The sequence below is a fragment of the Melanerpes formicivorus genome, unplaced genomic scaffold (assembly GCF_026170545.1).
Source record: "Melanerpes formicivorus ecotype bairdi unplaced genomic scaffold, bMelFor1.0.p_v2 SCAF_36, whole genome shotgun sequence".
Classification (NCBI taxonomy): Eukaryota; Metazoa; Chordata; class Aves; order Piciformes; family Picidae; genus Melanerpes; species Melanerpes formicivorus.
In genome coordinates this window covers 2,725,032-2,741,956 of record NW_027142388.1, presented here as the reverse complement: position 1 = coordinate 2,741,956, position 16,925 = coordinate 2,725,032, and positions in this window count along the sequence as shown.

Below are 16,925 nucleotides of genomic sequence, written 5' to 3'. Positions count from 1 at the left end.
TCTGCCTCAGAAGAAAAGAGAATATTCCCCCCCCTTGAAATTAACAAAAGCCTCGAATCCAGCGCCCCAGGAGATTTGGGGAGCTAGGGTTTGCTGCCTGAGTCTTGCTTGCCTCACCATTCCTTGCTCTTTAGGTAAAGCCTCAGCTGAAAGCCGGGAACAGCCCTGACGCGAACCAACCCCTTGGCCTGCTCACCGGCCCCTCGGGATCCGGACTAAGCGATGTCTGCCGGGGGTACAGGACACGCCGGGAGTCGTTGCTCCCGAACAGCAGCGGGCGCGTGCCCGCCAAGCCGCGAGACTGCGGCCCTGAACCCCCAAATCCCAGAGGGGAGACCTCGCCGCCCCGGCCCCGCATCCCGCCCGTCGGTCCCACACGGGAGCGGCGCCAGGCGGAGCTGAGGAGACGGGCAGGGGGCAAACCCACATGCGGCAGAGCGATCAAGGGGTGCGGGTGACACGAACCTGTGATACAAACGGAGTCGTCTCTTTTCATGCAGCCCCAAAAGGGCCTAAATTGAAAGGTCGCATTTGCCAGGCACCTCGCCCAGCCTCGTGAGCGCTTGAGGAAAGCGCGTCCAGCCTCGTCGAGGGGTTGCTAACCCCGACGTTAGCCTTGCTGCTCTGCCCCTCTCTCTGCAATCGGCTCTGGGCTGTCGTGGGGTGTGTCGAAATGGATCGAGCCCGAAGGCTATCGGAGGAGGGTGAGGGCGAGAGGAGGGTGTCTGGTCCCCCCAGCTCACACCTCGCTCGAGCAGGTGGGAGGGGAGGTCGGGCATGTCTCGCCGCCTCTCCACCAGGAAAGGCTATGCGCTGAGAAAAATCTGAGAGTTCCACGGGGAAGAAAGGCAGAACATGCCCCATCCATCGCCCTTCTCCAATGACATCCCTCTGCTTCGCCCGGAGATGCTTGGGCTCTGGGTGCAAAAACCCGTGGCGACACCGAGGAAAAGCAACGCCTTCCAATGACACCCGCGTCCCCGCGATGTCAGTCCCCAGTTCCCGTGCGGCCCTCGGGGCCCGAGCATCGCAGCCCGCCCTCTGCCCCACTACCTTCCCTAGCCTCGGCGAGGCTTCTCCCCGCAGCTGGTATCCACTGCCGCCCCCTTCCCCGTTTCGTCCTCGCAACCCCCCAGACCTTCCAGGCGGGGCGGACACCGCGAGTTGTTTCCTTCGTCCTCCCTCGCAGGGGTCTCCCCGCCGGTACTGCTCCCCGTGGGCCGGGTCAGGTGTCCCCGGGCGCTATCAGTCACGCTTCGCTCCAGTGCTGGGGCCATGCTCATACCGAACCACGGCCCTTTTGCTGCGGAGGTGCCCAGATCCCCCAGGACAGGTTTCTCCACGCACGCTAAGCCCAGGGCTGAGCTGCAGGTGCGCTCCGGTACTGACGGGCTCTCCCCTCGACGCCGGGGCCCCACTGGGACACGTCCCCGCCGCCTTCCCTCCGTCCACACTTCGCATCTCTCCTCTCGTCCCTCTCACGATCCCTTCTTTCTGCCCGCTGCTCTGGCCCTTGCCCAGTCCCGCCGTCCCTCCCGCCCCACACCACTGCCCCCCGATGGGCTCCCGGCGAGCCCGGGCTGCAGGGGGGCGCTTAGACTCTTCAGGGGAGCTAGAGGCGGCCCGGCCCGGCCCGGCTTGGGCTTGGCACGGCAGTCCCGGCTCCCCTCTGAGCCGTGGGGTAGAAAATAACTAACGGAGGAACAGCGGCAGCAAGCTGATACTGGGCCACGCAGTGCACTGCACTCGGTGCACACGTCCGTGAATGCTTATTTCTTCGCACACCTCCCACCCGGCGAGGGTGAACCCCGCGGCCCCACCGCTTCCCCGCCCGCCGCGGCCCCATCGCCCGGAGCGATGAAACACGGCACTGGAAAGACTAACGCGGGCAGTAGCGATGCTGCTGCCATCGATACAATAATAAATGGTAGAGGTCCAGCTAACGGGAGTCCAGGGTATTTACGAATTCGTTGTAAAAAGTGTAAAAGAAGCCTGCAGATACAGCGGGTTCCGGGAAAACCAGAGATTTCCTGGCATTTAATTTGAGACCGTTATCGACGAGAGCTGTTATTATAACTACAGATACCCTCCTCATTACTCCGACTATGGCTATTATTTAGCAACTGACGTTTGAACTAAAGGAAGCGAAATTAACGAATTCGTCTAACAAATCCCAAAATGTGTTAACCAGGTCATACTGAGAAAGAGAGACAGAAAGACAGAAAGTAGGGCAAGACAGGCAACAAGAAATAAAAATGAAACTAGGAAAAAAAAAACCAGAGAGAAAAAGAAAGGAAGAAGAAAAAAAGAAAAAGATAATGAAAAATAGAAAATACAAAAAAGCTTAGAAAGCGAAAGAAAGAAAAAAGGCAAAGACAGAAAGAGAAAGAAAAATAGAAATACAGTAAAGAACATCGGAGAGATCGCCAGAGCGGTGCGGGCAGCCGAGAGAAAAACTGGGCAAGACGAGCACACGACGGGGCCGCTTTGTCCACCCGCTTTCCCGCACGGCGAGCAGGGTGTCGGCACCAAGGCTCCATCCCTGTGCAGGGTTCTGCGGGGGTCCCCAGGCATTCGTCGGGGCTGACGCCGCCGCTGCATCTCGCTGGTTTTCCCGGAGCTCACCGACTCCACTCGTCCCCGTTGAACCTCTTCAAGCAGCCGCAGCGGGCGGATCTGTTCCGGCCCGGCAGCCTCCTTTCGCACGGCCCCGCCGCTGGTGTTGTGCGGGGATCTGAACTACGCCGTTCCGTCCGGTGGCATCACGGCAGGTGCGCGGCTCCGCGGAGACCGAGGCTCGTCTCTCTGCGGCAGCGGCGGGATTGCCGGCAGCGGGCACCTGAGGCCGCGCCAGGAGCGGCTCCTGCCCTTGACGGCGACGACCACGGTTCCCCGCGGCAGCCGTGTTGTGCTCCGCACCTTGGTGCGTTTTCGAAGTCGGGCTGGGGAAGAAGAAATAAGGAAAGGAAAGTGATAGGAAAGTGAAAGGAAAAGGAGGAAGAGGGAGAAGGAGAGGGAGAAGGAGAGGGAGAGGGAGAGGGAGAGGGAGAGGGAGAGGGAGAGGGAGAGGGAGAGGGAGAGGGGAGGGGAAGGGAAGGGAAGGGAAGGGAAGGGAAGGGAAGGGAAGGGAAGGGAAGGGAAGGGAAGGGAAGGGAAGGGAAGGGAAGGGAAGGGAGAGGGAGAGGGAGAGGGAGAGGAGAGGAGAGGAGAGGAGAGGAGAGGAGAGGAGAGGAGAGGAGAGGAGAGGAGAGGAGAGGAGAGGAGAGGAGAGGAGAGGAGAGGAGAGGAGAGGAGAGGGAGAGGGGAGGGGAGAGGGGAGGGGAAGGGAAGGGGAAGGGAAGGGGAAGGGAAGGGGAAGGGAAGGGGAAGGGAAGGGAAGGGGAAGGGAAGGGAAGGGAAGGGAAGGGAAGGGAAGGGAGGGGAAGGGAAGGGAAGGGAAGGGAAGGGAAGGGAAGGGAAGGGAAGGGAAGGGAAGGGAAGGGAAGGGAAGGGAAAGGGAAAGGGAAAGGGAAAGGGAAAGGGAAAGGGAAAGGGAAGGGAAAGGGAAAGGGAAAGGGAAGGGAAAGGGAAAAGGAAGGGAAAGAAAGGGAAAGAAAGAAAAGGGAAAGAAAAAAAGGAAAGGGAAAGAAAGAAAAGGAAAGGAAGAAAAAATAAAAGAAGGAAAGGGAAAAAAAAAAGGAAAGAAAGAAAAGGGAGAGAGAAACACCTCATGGAAGAAAGCTTCCAATACCAACTAATGACTGTTGTAACCAGCACAACCCTCACAACAACAGTTGTTTCCTGGATAAGGACAGTGACGTGCTTGGGAAAGAGAGGGCTTGTGGGGTTCGTGGGGCCCTGCAGACGAGCAGGGCGGGGAGTCCGCGGCTGGACGCGGGGATGTGCAGGGCCCAGGGGAGATGGGCTGGGATCTCGCGCTTCCACTGCCTCCCGCTTGCCAGCCTTGGCTCCACATTATTTACCCTGGGATTTCGGTCTGGTTTTATGGGGGCACTGCCCTGCAGATCCCAATGTAGAGATCACGTACGGGGAAATCCTCAGGAATAAAACTGTCAGCCGCTCTTCTCCAGCACACAGCCGGCGTTCCCCCTCTTTTTCCCTTTTTCTTACCACCCCTACCCCACCTCTCCCCCGCCCCCGCCAACTGCTCGTGCTTCTCCAGCGAGATATTCATACTTTCCTGCAGTGCAGCTGCCCTCCGTGGCCCACGGTTTGGTGCTGCATATTTTGGGACTCCTGCCCAGCCCTGGAGGGCACAGCTCCCTTGGGAGCTCTGGAATGGCCTGAATAAGGGGACCTGGCAGTTGAGGTCATTGCCTGGGGCTCCCCCAGAAGCCCACTTCATTTTGTCTGGTTTTGAGAGCATCAGAAGCTGCCTTTAAAAACAGCCACTTTCTGTCTCTCCTGTCCTCATTAATGTTCATTAACGCTCCGGGGAGCAGGGGGAAGCTCTTGCACTGGGTGCACCGGGAACCGGGACTGTAGCTACAGGAGAAGGAGGCACTTTTAGTTTGAAAGAAGGATTCCCCCCGCCAGTACTGAGGTGCAAAAGCTGGCTCAGCTGAAGCGCGTTTCCTTATCGCAGCACAAGTCTGGGTAAGATCGCGAGGAGCCCGGCGGAGAGCAGGAGGACACCGCCTGCTGTGCTGCCTCCAGAGGGAAAGCAGCCTCCTCTCTGCTTCTGGAGAGAGTCTGCAGAGCAAGAGCCGATTTCAAGCTACCCATTTGCAGCCAAGTCACTAGAGGGAAGGGGAGGCATTTCCCCTCTGCCGTTGCTCTTGACTGTCCTGTAAGTTTTTTTTTTCCCTTGTGAGGATTTTTCCCCGTTTTCTCTTAGGCCAATAAAAGGCTCCTGACATTCCTTGTTGTTCCACCTTGTCCTCTGTCACAGCAATGAAGTGATCAACATCACTTCCTCTGGAGCTTGCAAGTTTGCATGGGGTACATTGTAGCAGATGATGTTACATATTAATCACTAACACCGCTCATGAAAAAATTAACAGAAACAATAAACGGCAGGGCTTGGCATGTTAATGTGAGGCTTCCACTGGGATAAATACTCCTGCCTTGCTGAGCATTTCATCAGACACTCTGCAAACTTAAGCACCATAAGGAATGGATGCTTCATCTGACATCAGCTGCTTCTTCAAACCCAATGCAATGTAAAACCTGATAAAATCCATCATGGAGATTTTTCTTTTGTCAGTGTTGGAGCTATACCCTCTGGAAAGTGTTCACAGCAGAGGCAGCAGGCTCTGCACAGTCACCAAGGACAGTTCGTGCTCATTAAAGTCATATGGGACAGTGCAGTCTCTGAGAGCAGACGCCTGACCTGAAGATGAGAAAAAGACACTTCCTGACTCCTTATTTTCCTGAAACCCCCCCATTGTTGCTTCTGTCAACCTGTTCCACTCCATTCTCTTCTCCTTCCTTATTTAATTCTGTCTCTCCCTCGCTCTTTCTCTCCTTCTCCTCCTCCTCCTCCTTCTTCTCCTCCTCCTCCTTCTTCTCCTCCTCCTCCTTCTTCTCCTCCTCCTCCTTCTTCTCCATTCTCTTTACCAACTTGTGGATGTGGCTGTTGTTAGGGGATTTTTCAGAGCATTGTGGTGGGACAGGGGAGGAGGACTGGTGGTCCCTTCTGAATGCCTACAGACCTGCACCTGTATTACTGACAGCCCGTCCCTCTCTCTGGGCACAAGATACGTGAGAACAGCAGGCCACTGTACTGGCTCCTGTTTCCATTACCCATGAACCCAGTCACATACCTTGCTGCAGGTGCTGGGGACAGGCAGATTGTCTCTGCTGGAGTTCAAGGCTGCTGGAGCAGCCATCTATAGCAGCTAGGGCCTTCCAGGCACAGAAACCAGCCAGCTGGGTGGGCAGCCCTGCCTACATGCACAACAGACTCTGCACCTAGCGTGCTCCTGCCTGCAGGGTCCTGAGTGGAGATCTGGCACCCTGGCTGGAGACAATGGGCATCTCACTGAAAGGAAGGGGTATAGGCTTCACATCCCTGCACAAGCCCTGCTAAGGACAATGGCATGTTACTAATCAAACAGAGCATAATGGAGCAGAGCAGAGCAGAACACAGCTCAGTGCTCCCACTCCTGCCTTTCTGATGCTTCAGGCAAATTCAACATGCAGTGCCCAGGGTTGCTCGACACATTTAAATCCCTTTGCTAGTTGCATCTCAGTGTCCTTCTGTGAAAGCAACAGTGATGATTTTTAGTCACCTTGGAAAAGCTGTTTGGCATTGAAAGGGGTCCAGGATAATCTTGGCTTAGCTTTTTGTGTAATTTATTTATGGTATTTTTAAGTTTTGTTGTATAAATTAACATTGCACCATTTCTAGCCCTTCTCAGACAGTATCATAGTTAATTCTTGTTCTTCCTACTCATTAATTCCATTTCCTCTTTTGTGCTTGAAATGCCAGCCTGGAACTGGTCAGGAATTCACATTCCCATGGATTTTTTTACATCTCTTGTGATTCTCTCAAAGAATATTTTTAATGTCAAAGGGTGTTTGAATCTAACCTCTTTTCACACATGCGGCATATGCATGAGGAACAGTCTCCTTCTTGTCCTGCTGAGCTGAGAGACAGGGCTTGGGAAAGAGATTTGAAGGTGCTCAGGTAGACTTCCCAGTGATTAGAAGCAGCACAGCTGCCCTCTTCCTCACAGTTTTAACCGGAGAAAATCTGGCCTTGGTGAAGCCATTAGTGGGACCCCCCATCATCTGAGGAATACACATGTGTAAGGTGACCCATAACACATCCAGGGGCCAAGCTGTGTTGGCCACTGGCTCTATGGGACCCACGGCTGCCACTGGCCCTAGAGGCAGGGCTCTCTGCCTCTGCCATGCATGGCTCACTGAGGGCACTTCCCATGGGCCATGGCCTAGGAAATGCCACCATCCCTGCAAATAGCACGAGCCGACTGGCACCGAGGGGTGGTTCAGTTTCGGGAACTGCCAATGCTCACGCCTTCCTCTACGGAATTAGCACAAGGACAGATTAAAGAAAGCCAATTTCCTTTCTCATCAAATCAATTCCTTCTGGGGCAAACAAAGCCACAAGCGCCACGCTCTTGTCCTCCCGTGATCTTGTGGTTTGCTCTGGCTGGAAGAGGCAGCTTTGGAAAACCCGAGCCCATTTCCTGCTCTGCATGCTGCAGTGTATATCCTCGCCTCAGCCCTGGAAATGCTTTGATGGATATTATTAGGCCCGGAAAGCATTTGGAACTCCTTTCTTCCGTAGGAGCTGACCAAGCTGCTATGGGATGAAAGAGGGGCAAATTAGAAGGGGCTGTGGATGTTGTGTGCTTCGCTTAGGGAGCCCAAGTTGCACTACTGCCTGTGATAGGGACCGGAGCAAAGCAGCTGTGGGGCCAAGGGTCACAGCCAGCCCATAGGTAGGGGATGTCTCTTTCATAACCTCCTGCCAAGAGGCACAGCTGATGCCAGAGAAGCCTAACCCCTCCTGGATGTGTCCAGCCCCATGCAAGGCACCTCGACCTTTTCTTAAATCCACATGCCAGGTCCCTCAGTTCCCATTCCCTTCCCCAACCTGCTCTCATCCAATCTTACAAGCAAGCAGAGCCAGCCTTTTGGTCCTTTCGCAGCATCCCTTGCCTACCCTGTGTCTTCTCAAACCTGTCTTTGCCCAGGCCTACATCCATCAGGAGCAGGACTCTCTTACTGCTTTTTACAGAAAAGTGGCTGAAAAACACAGCCAAGCAAAACCTTTGCTTTGTGAGGGACTGGATCTCTGATCAGTGTTCTGTTGCTAAAGCAGTCAAGAAATGACAGTGCAGAAATCTTGGGGAGCGAACAGCACTTGTGGTTATTGGTGAAATCCCATATTAGCGAAAAGGTCTGGTAAATGGAAGCAGGAGTCGCTCTGACTATAGCATCTGTTGGATGTGGAGAGTGGTTATGACTCTCTCCAAATACAATGCACATGTACTGGGGAAAATGACTGCTACAATAACAGGAATAAATCTTAATAGAGACTTGGGTGATAACAGACACCACAGGGGAGTTGAAAATGAAAAACATATGGCAATGTTTCGGCCAGACCTGCATGGAAACCCCTTGGAAAGACTAGCAGATCTTGTACCTGAAAATGAAAAAGGAGTGAGGGAGACAGTGACAGGGAAATGGGGCTGAGGGAACAAGATAAATCCTGTCATCATGCCCTGCTGAGAAGCTGGAGAAAAAGGGGCATGTCAGCATCCCTTCTGCATGTCTGGGTGTAAAAGCTGCCAGGTTTAACAGACTCTTCCCCATTTCTCTCAGCTTTGGCAAGGCAGAAGGCTGCAAGTCAGGCTGGACAGGGGCCATTTTTGACTGTGTTCAAACAAGACCTCAAACCGGATTGCTTATTATCGTGCAATCCCATTTTCTCTAAATGTTGGCAGCAAGCAGGGGCAAAGCTGGTGGAGAATGAATACTGGAGGAGCAAACTCAGAGCCCAGGGAAATTCAGGCACAGCCCTGGGCTGCAGGGGTAGGATGGATTTGTTTTTCTGCAATTATAGGTGGTACAAACTGAGCCCAGACTTCATGATATGGCAAAGAACAAGAAAACGGGAAGCTTGGCTGGAACTGACAGTTCCTTGACAGGAAGTAGTGAGTGACAGGACAGAGCTATGTTAAATGAAACCTCACCTTCTCCCAAACACTTAAAAGTCTTCAGCAGAGGAGAAGCCACAGATGAGCCAGAGTGCAGAACCCAGTTTCCCTTGGCTTTCCTCGAGAGTAGCCTGGCAGGTGATGGATAAACACAGTGCAATGTACACTGAGAAGCTCAGCATGAGATGAGATGTTTGTCCCTTGGATTTGCAGAAGGGGAGTAGAAGGCACGAAGAGCATACTCAAGATCCCAGGGGGAAGGAAAGGTGTCCAGTCCTGTGGATCAGACCTCAGACTTTGGGGTCAGGAGTGGGATATGCTGATTTGTTACCTGCTAGGTTCCCCACCACCATCAAGACCAGCCACTGCCCCTTGAATCTCTTGAAACTCTGATCCCCCACCAAAACCTGACTGCACTGACTCCCACAGCCAATATATTACTAAGGCAGAGCCAGAGTCTTGAGCAGGGACTGTTATCTCCTCCTTTACTCTCAGAGGTGACTATTCAGGCTACTATCATTCAGCCCAGGGCCAACTTGACAACTGGGGATTAAATAGTGGAAAATCCAAAAGACAGATGAGGAAGGGGCTTATATTAGTCAAGATACTCCTCACACCAGCATTAAATGACCAGGCACACCAGCAGTAGTGAGAGATGTTGTTATGGTAATGGAAACAAGGCAGCAGGGAGAGAGGATGACAGAGCAGACCCTAAGTGCTTAATGCCTCTAAGTTGTTAGAGACTTTGCCCCTGGCTGTCATTATTTTAATTGCATACTAAATCTGCAGCCTCTGCTCAGAGCAGGTGTCTGAGGACACGGGATGGGTCAACTCTGGTGCCTGTCTCAGCCAAGTCAGCACTAAAGAGGGAGTCAAATGTGATTTTGGCTACACCAATCACCCACATTGGTATAATCCAGGATTAATAACCCCAGCTGACTTGTTTGCTTACAGCCCCAAATCATCCCTGTTCAGGGGATCTGCAAAGAGCAGCATGAAGCTTTGAGCTGGTCAGTTCCAGCAGCAGAGTTGCAGGTCCTGCTCTTGCTTCCCGGGGCTGGGACTCAGGACAATTGCAATGATTGTCACTGGGACAAAACTCTGTCCCAGGGACAGGCAGGGACTCTCTGACCCTAGATAGGCTGCGGATACCTGGTTTTAGCTTAAGCTAATGTACACCAGGCAAAAGAATTCAGAGATCAAACAGTATCTTTATGCCAGCCCCAGCCAGAAGGTTTGATTTATTGTGTGCTTAGTCACAATAAACTAGTCAATAAAGCAGTAATAAATGGTCACCAAGAATAATTTCAGAGTCAATAAAACAAAAATGAAGTTTAATGGGGAGAAATGAGTTGTTAACACTCCTACTCTTCCCTGTCCTATAAAACATGTCAGGTTTTGAAGGTGATGGGCAAACACAAAGCTCCTCTGGTCTTGTAAGACAGGCAGCATGACCAGCTGTGAGCAAGGCTACCACCCCAAAACCCCATCGTCAGCATAGCCTCGATTCCCACTCCTGCTGCTGGCTGGGGACCCCTCCACGAGGCCATGGGCTCCCCATGGCTATGGGATGCATCCCACGCTCCATATTCTCCCTCCGCTGGTGCCGGGGAGCGCTGCGGTGCCGCAGCCGTTCCCTGCAGCAGTCGCAGCCGTCGGGAGCCAGCCAGTAAAACGGCGGGGCGCTGAGCTGAGCTCTCGCCCTGAGCAAACAAGGCTTTCTAAAGGTTTAGAGGACCACCTTCATGAGCAGAATGACCCCCCATGATTAAACCAAACAATCTTGACCTCTCTATGAGTTCTAACCACATAAAAGCTCACCTCTTGGACTCTCCATTAGGTTTTATTATGTGCTTCCATATTTAAATGGACATGACTCACACCAGGGTTTCTGTCGTGCCTATGAAGGAAAGAAAAGATGAATGCCAGATGTTACGTATGAGTTACTTCAAGGCAAAACAAAAAAAGGGAGAGAAAAGGAAATTAAATATAGGGCTGGGCTTTCACAGCTCTCTCTGCTCAGGTGAGCATCAGTCTGGTGTTTGAATTTGTTTTAACAATGCAGTTTCCTCAGCCTGGCTGCACTCCTGGCTGCCCTGCAAGCATGCTACCCCCCTCGCTCACCCTCCTCACAGTGGAGGCTTCAATTTTCTGTCAAAAATCTTCTGGCCAAACCTGGCAGCTGTCAGCACCTCACTGTTTATTTGTGGAGGAGAAAGGGAAGCAGAGAAGGGGTGGAGGGCAGCCCTGCTTTGGGGTGACATGTTCCTTCACCCAGAAACCCCTGGGTATGGAATCGGGATGGCCATGCCAATGCAGAGAAGCTGCACAGGCAGGGCAGCATGTGTCTGAGGGTGCAGGCTCCAACCATTGCAACTGGAGAAGCACCTGACAAAGTGCCAGCCACCCCCACCAGCTTAAAGCTGCTTTCCTCTGGGCTCCAGTGGTGAAGGGAGGTAGGAAGGTCTCAGCAGCAGACCACCTTACAGCCTTGTTCCCGTCTATCCTATTTGGAAGTATCTTTTGTGCCCACACAAAAGAATGTCTGAATGTCATTGCCTGGACCATTCTGCTCTCCATCAGCTCATCTGGCACATAACTCACATCCTCGCCTCAAGGGGATGATGGCACAGCCTATAGCCAGGTTCATGCCATGGGTTAGTCCTTCCCTGCACTCAGTGCTGTACACACAGAGGGCATGAAGCACAGCCATGCCTATGCTGAAGTCACAGGCACCAGGTCCTGCTCTCAGCGTCAACATGAGAGCACAGGGGCTGCAAAACCGCTCAGCACCACTCAGGTGAAAGAAGGATCACTCCACCTATTGTATCTTTTCCAGCATGAGTGCACACAACCTTAAAAACCTAACCAACTATTTGTGTTCAGCCCTCCTCAGGGGTCTTCTCCTGGGAGGGCCTGACACTCCATGTGGCCTCCTCTCCCTGCAGATGGCTGAGGGGACCCACAGGTCGACATGAAAGGGGTTCTGCTGCTCCCAACTGGGGCAGGCTGTCCTGCTGCAGATGGATGAGTCTGAAACTCCACACTAAGCATGTGTAAGGACATTAAGCTGTTGGAACTAAAGGATAATTTGAAAAGTATTTTTCTTAATACTGGCATTAGGTTTCCCCAGCTTTGCAGTTGGTAAAGAGAAAAAGAATGTCCTTACTAAGGGAAAGCAAGTGAAAGCTGAACTGGGGAGGAATTAGGGGTGTTAGATGCTCAGAGCTGGGTCCCCTTGCTTGACTCAGGGCTCTGATCATGCTTAGGGCAAGAAGAAGGCCTGTTCCCAGCCCAGACCTGCTGAAACACTGTAGGGCTTATTGGCTTTCCCTCACTGTTAAACTGCAACATGGCAAAAGGAAAACAACGTGGCACCACATACTCTGCTGTAAGCAAGAGCATCCATGCTGCATCCTGCCTGCACTGAGGGTAGAGCTGCACTCTCACTGGGGCCCTGGAAACATTTGTGTTACGCAAAAGCTCTGTTTTTTTCCAGAAGTGATGAACTGGAAGATTTCTCATCTTCATATCACACTGAAATCCCCCTTGGGTACCTGCTGAGTTTTGCAACTTCTTCATATGGTTTGCTGAATGACCTGGCCATCAACAGAGCACACAAAACTCTGCAATTGTTATTTCCCTTCACATTTTCAGACCTCTTTCCTTAGCTGGCTAAATCAGTGCTGTCAGTGACATAGCAGATCTGCAGCTACAGAAGCTGCAAGTGGTGTGTGGTGAATTATGTTAGTTCTCAGCACTATTCTGTTTCCCAGCTTCACAGGGAGAGCAGCCCCATGGTGAGTCACAGTCCTACAGTGCAGCCTCTCTGCTGCCTCCCTTAATTCCCACTTCTGCTCCTGCGAATGTTCCAGGCCATGGACTCTGCACTTACCTCTGATTCCACTCCCTGCCTTTGGCACCACAGGCCAGGGCAGTAGGTGGGATGTGGAGGCCAGAGTTGCACCCCATGCTCCTGAGTGCAGGAAACTGATAAGCTGGCAACTTGGGGTGCATGGTGGGGCACAGTGCCAGTTGCAGGGCCATCAGAAGAGCCCATGTTCTTAGCAGAGGAATTCCTGTGCCCTTGCAAAAGGCCCATGTGAACGGAGGCAGGAAAATTAGCAGCAATATGGCTTTTTGTGATCGCAGAGAAAGAGCCAAAGGAAGGAAAACAAAAAAAGGTTCCGTTTTCCTCTCACTCCCCTTCCCCACGATGCTGGAAAGGCTCAGGAAGTGCCCAGCCATCAGGAACAATATGAAAGAAAAAAGGGTACCATTTTCCCTGGTGAACCTGGCAGGATCCCAAGCATGGATGGTAACACCAGGCAGGAGTGGGGCTCCCTTTTGCCTCTCACAGGGAGACAAAGCTGGGCTTCCTCCTTTCATTTTCTTCTTCCTTTGCTAGGCCCTGCTGCCATGTCATGGCCCTGCTTGGGCATGCTGGTGGCATGGGCAGCCACAATGGCTGACAGGAGGTCCCCAGTGAGCTCCCCATCTCTGGCCCAAGTGGAAGCAGTGGCTTGCAGAAGAACACATGCCAGGTCATGCCATCAGCCTGTTTAACTTCCCATCTCATGCCCAAAATGCCTTTTAATTGAGCAGCAAGGCTGCCTGACGTTGTGGCTTTGCAGACATTGTGGCTGTGACCAATGTGCAGGACACGTCCCTGGGAGCATTCATTACATTTTGTAAGTGCTGCAACCACAAGAGTGTCAGAGAAGAACCAAAGTTACCAGTAGTCATGTTCCTTCCCTGCCTGCCCTGCCCACCTGGCACAGGTTGGGGAAGAGGAAAGGCAGGACCTGACTCCCAAGGTCACAGCCCTGGTACAGAGAGGCCAGGCCTGGCTCCATCCCCATGTTTTGTGAGGAGGGCCCAGGATGGTGAGGAGCATCTGTGCTGCTAGGCAGCACGTCACCAGGAGCAGGCATCACAGCCCAGCCTCTTCCAGGGCCTTGTGCATCCCCTGGGCTTGTCTGTAAATGCTATGCTTCCCCAAATAGATGCTTTTCTGGGAATGTCCCATGGCCCTGCAGAGGCCTGGCTGGTTGGCATCGGATGACCAAAGCTGTTGCGTGCTCCCATTGTTCCCCAAGGTGGTTATTAATAGAGCACTGTAATAATAGGGGATATTTATAAAACACCTCTGTGCCTGGGAATCCAGAGCAGTCTGCAGCCCTGTGCAGGTCTGGTGAAGGGGAAAATGAACCCTATACCCCACTGTACGATATGAGAAATGTGCAGGCTGGAGGGGCTGCAGCAAAGGTCTGGTGCAAGCTTTGGGGATGGAAAAAGTAAAACAAGGCACAGGATTCAGTCAGAGCAAAGCCAGCCCCTCTGTGCTGTATGGGCTGGGGCTGGGCACAGTGTCTGGGAGCTGCCATGTAGGTGTCCAGATACAGCTGGGACAGGGACCGAACAGAGAGGCATGCAGATAGCCTTGCTGCTGGGCTGTTCCACCAGGACCATGAAACCCAAACAAATCCAGTCTTACCCCCAGCCTTGCCTGAGGAATTAGAGAAATGAGGCCATTTATGTCTTCACATGGGCGACTGAGCCTGGCAATGACCTTTGGTCACTTCAGAGCCAGGCTGGATTTGAAATGTGAACCAGAGACCAGGAGGTGAACACTTCCATATCCCATTACAAATCCCCAGGGATGCCCAAGACTTGTCAAGTCACAGTGCTTTGCTGCTTATTTATTACTATTTTTCTATGATTGTAGCCATCACCAGGGCTCGTGTTACTGCTCAGGCAGTGGTCAGCGGCTGCGCGGCCTCCGGGCCAGCTCTTCTCCTAGCAAGGCAAGGCTGAGAAAACACATTGGTCCCTCCCTGGCAATGAGCGGGAGCATCATGATGGGTGACATAGTCCCCATGGTCCCCTTCATGAGGAGACGAATTTGCCCTTTAAGATAATGAAGTATACAGCTCTCACAGTAGGGGATCCAGATAAAGTATCCCTGAGCAATACTAGAGTGTTCCCTATTGAACATACAATATTGTACACTGGCTTATTCACAGCCCCACAACACTTGCTGTTGGATTATTAATGCTCTAAGAGAGAAAAATCCTCTGTCTGGCTTGAGTCTGTCCTCTGAAATAACTGCAGAAGATCTGCATGTATTCAGCACACATTTTGACCGACTTTTATCCCAAGAAATCTCTAACCCATCAGATAAGCACAGCCTCAGGAGAAAACCAAGCAGGAGACAGTGTGCATTTCTTTTTTAAAAATGCTGTATCTGTCTATAAACAGAAAATTCCCTTTCATCCCTTTTAAGGCTGCTCCACCCCCCTCCTTAGCACTAATCATCTTATTTCTACTTTTGTGGTCTAGGACGTATCAGATCATTTTGCAGAGTGGGGGCTAAGGCAAGCCCCTGGGTGGTCGGGGCAGTCTCCCCAGAATGGCTTTGCTGGATCAGCCCTGCAGACAGAGGGGCAGGTTCCCATGGCCGAACAATGGGGTTTGCAATAAGATGTTTTATAGAAGAAGTTTTAGCACCCCTGTGTGGCATCACCATGCTATGTGAGAGCTGAGCGGCACACGGAAAATCTGCCTAAAGCCTTGGGGAGCCCGCAGCAGCCTGTGTCTGCTGGTGGAAATGTGAGTCTGCCGGGAGGCCAAGCCCAAGAGATTTCCCTGTTAGCGGCTCAGCCTCTGGAGAAAGCCTCAAACCCACCTCATGGCAGCAACTGACACCGTAGAGCTCTCCGAAGTGGCACTTCTCAGAGGTACAGCAAGGTCTCCTGAAACAGGAAAGAGTGTGCAGAGAGCATGCAGTGACAAACTCTCACAGATCCATGTGCCTGGCTGAGACATTCAATGTTTTACAGCAGAAATGCTGATAATTTACTTGTTTATGATGTGGGACAGATGATGAAGATTGGTGAAGCTGTCAAGGGCCAGGGAGGCTCCACTGATTTCCATGCAGGCGCAGGGACTCTGCTTGCTACACATGATGGGTTACTTCCCAGCAGGACCCTGGTGATTTAGGATGTGAAACACCCTTTTCAAAGGGGAGAAAGTACTTAAGTGCATGTTTGCTGAGTATGCACAGGTTTGCCATCTAAAGGTATCCAGACAGAGAACAAAGACCAGTAAGGATGAATAAATCAGAGCATTAGTGGTCCTGCCCTCTTGACTGGTTTATTAGTTTCACTAGGCACTATCTGCAGTAAATAGGAATCCTTATACAGTTCTGCAGATGTGATGCAGGCTGCCAAAATGCTTGTGCTCCCTTGAAAATACCATCCTGAGTCTCACTGACTCTCAGTAGGATCTATGCTGTTAAATCAGGTCTGGAAACACCAGCCAAGAAGCCTGCATTTCTCCAGGGTCCATCTCAACTGCATTGTTTCCAGGTGCAGATTAAAGAGTGAAAAGCAGCTCCAGCAGCTCAGCTGATGTGAGGTAATTTGTGCATTGATTATGCCAGACCCCATGCTTATTCTCAGCCTTTTGCTACTGGGAAGCTCCTTTCCGCACCAAGCTGTCCTGCCCCCCAAGTCCATGCTGCCAGCAGAGAGAGCCTATGTGGGGTGAAACACTGCTGAGTGCCTGCTGCTCAACAGAACAAATACATTCTGAGGGTTGTTCATGAAGAATAAAACTATAGAAAGAGAAATATGGGATTCTAAGCAAGTGCAGCCAGATCTAGTGCTGAACAATGGGACTTGCCAAGAATGGAGCTGACTGGTGGCTCTTCATGCACGAAGCTAATCCAATAAAGTGAATTGTCCAGTGCAACCTTTCCAGTATGTATGGAACAGGATTAGCTTCAGGCTCAGAGTGAGCAAACACAGCCTTTGTAACCAACGCTGAATTATTCTGCCTCTTCTTTTCCATTTGCTTTCTTTAGCAGAAGCATATTGTGGCCAACCTGAAATGGCAGCCTTGGTGAGGACACAACAGAAACTTCTAGGTTTCAGAGAAACACTCAACTATACATAATGATTATGCTGTTTATGGTCCTAAAACTTAGACTGGCTTCTAGTTAACATTACATATCTGTTCCAAGCGTTTGTTTTTGTTGCTTGTGTCAAGAGTAGAGTCCAAAATACCTAGGACTACACATCAGCTTTGGGAATATCACGTTTTTTAGCTGGCTGTGCTGTGCTGCAGTGATTATAGACTTCTTGAAAGCACAGACGAAGAATAAATTTGCTACCTAGAAAATAAATTAAATGTGAAATGCCTTTGAATCAATCCAAGCATGCACCCTTTGCAAAATACTCCACAGAAACTGTGCTTTTCTTGGTGTTGCTGTGCTGAGAGCACTTCCATTTC